This window comes from Loxodonta africana, chromosome 8 (assembly GCF_030014295.1).
Source record: "Loxodonta africana isolate mLoxAfr1 chromosome 8, mLoxAfr1.hap2, whole genome shotgun sequence".
Taxonomy (NCBI): Eukaryota; Metazoa; Chordata; class Mammalia; order Proboscidea; family Elephantidae; genus Loxodonta; species Loxodonta africana.
Window position 1 is genome coordinate 84,132,001 of NC_087349.1, and position 2,700 is coordinate 84,134,700.

The window sequence follows — 2,700 nt, forward strand, 5'->3', positions numbered from 1 at the left end:
AGCAGGATTTGATGACAAGTTCATGCTCATCCCACTGGTTCTTTTCAGCAATTTTTGAACCTTAATCACATAGCCTCTTACTCTTTAACTTTCTAAATTATTCTTGGTTCTCTCAGTCTGGTCCCTTAAGACACTCATTGATGGATGCCTTTGATCAGTTGTTGCCTTTTTCTAGACTTCTGTCTTCCTTGTGTTATTTTTGGAGCAATATGGATTCACCATGATTTCATAAAAGTTTGTTTTCTGTCTGATTTCAGTAACTCATGATTTTAACCCAGGGTGGGTAGGTTTTAGACTTTCTGGAGCCACATCATTTTAAATGCAAATATACACAGTAACTCCTCAATACCTTTCTAGGGTAATGATTAGTTAAGAGAAGAGCCCATCATTTTTTCTAGCTTAACTAAGTTGAAGCTTGTTTTGCATTCTATATGTTCCTGGGCAAACGGAGGGGTGGCGGTGGGGGGAAGATAGTCCTTAACCAATATATTAGAGTAGGAGCCCTGGTGGTTAAGAGGTATGACTGCTAACCAAAAGGTCAGCTGTTCGAATCCTCCTTGGAAATCCTATGAGGCAGTTCTACTCAGTCCTGTAGGGTCGCCATGAGTCAGAACAGGCTCAACAGCAATGGGTTTTTTGGTTAATATTAAAGCAGCAAGTAGAAATTGTTATTTCATCAAACTGTTATATTCCCAAGGGTAGGATTCTCTTGGACTCCCTAGGTGATGCAAACCTACTCAACTACTAGCTGAAAGGTTGGCAGTTCAAATCCACCCAGAGGTGCCTCAGAAGACAGGTCTGGCAATCTGCTTCCAAAAGGTTACAGCCTTGAAAACCCTATGGAGCGTAGTTCTGCACACACGGGGTCGCCGTGAGTCAAAATACACTCAGTGGCAACTAAAAATAACAACAGGATTCTCTTAGCTACTAATGATTAAACAAATCAGGTTCACCTAAATAATGTCTCAGAAGTTTAGCCTTATACATTTTATCTGTCCCTTAATTTGTAAAATGAGTGAGTTGGGCTATGTGATCTTTAAAGCCTTTTCCAGCTCTGAAATTTTACTGATTCTTCTAAAATCATTACCCAAGGATGACTTTTTTTATAACTTAGTTTTGCCACTTAGTATTTAAACATTGTCTGGAAAAACATATCACAGCCAACATGGGGATATATATTATAATTATGTTGATTCTGTTGGGAAAAAATGCAGAGCATATTAAAGGATTATTTCTTTTCATTTAGAGAGTTATAGTTGTAGTAGAATTTACTCTTAAAAAAACTCCATTTATAAGGCATCTAAAGTTTTTAGAAATTCTAGCTTTGCTTTTTTTTTTTTTTTTCCCTGTTGTGGTAAAATACATAAAACCAAAAAAATGGCATTTTAATCTTCTTAAGTGTAAAATTCAGTAACATTGATTACATTCACTATGTTGTGCAACCATCACCACTATGTTTCTCTAAGCTTTTCATGACCCCAAACATGAACTCAGTACCCTGAAGCAATAACTCCTCATTCTCCACCCCCAGCCTCTGGTAACACTAATAAATTCTTGCCTCCATGCATTTTTCTGTTCTGGATATTTCGTATAAGTGGGATCATGCAATATTTGTCTTTTTGTGTCTGACTTATTTTACTCACTATGTTTCAAGTTTCATCCATGGTGTAGCACACAACAGAATTTTATTTCTCTTTATTAATGAATACTATGCCATCGTATGTATGTACCACATTTTGTTTACCCATCTGTTGATGGATATTTGGATTGTTTCCACTTTTGGCTATTGTGAATGAATAAAAACTGGTGTACAAGTAACTGTTTGTGTCCCTCTTTTCAAGTCTCTTGGGTGTGTACCTAGAAGTGAAATTACTGGGTCATGTGGAACTTAGATGTTTAACTTTTTGAGGAACCACCACACTTATTTTCCACAGTGGCTGCACTATTTTACAATTCCACCAGCAATGGATGAGAACCTCTATTTCTCCATATCCTCACCAACTCTTGTTTCCTGTTTTTCTAACAATAGCTCTCCTCATGGGTATACAGTGGTAACTCCTTGCTGTTTTGATTTGTATTTCCCTAATGACTAATGATACTGAGTATTGCTTCATGTGCTTAATGGCCATTTGTATATCGTCTTTGGAGAAACATCGTTTGCCCATTTTTTAATCATATTGTCTTTTTGTTGTTGATTGTAGGTGTTCTTTTTATAGCCTGGATATTAAACCTGTGTCAAATATATGGTTCCCAAATATTTTTTCCAATTTTATAGATTGTCTCTTCACTTTCTTGATAAAGTCCTCTGATGCACATAAGTTTCTAATTTTGATGAAGTTCAATTATCTAGTTTGTCTTTTGTTGTTCATGCTTCCAGTGTTATTTCTAAGAATCCATTGTCAAAAATAAGGTCTTCAATCTTTACACCTGTGTTTTCTTCTAAGTGTTTTATGGTTTTAGTTTGTGTATTTAGGTCACTGAACCATTTTGAGTTAATTTTCATATATGGTGTGAGGTATAGCCTCAACTTCGTTCTTTTGTATGTGGAGATCCAGTTGTCCCAACACCATTTATTGAAGAGACTATTCTTTCCCCATTGAATGGACTTGGTACCTTTGTTGAAAATCAATTGACCATAGACATTTGGGTTTATTTCTGAACTTTTGAATTCTGTTGCATTGGTTTATATGTTTATCCTTA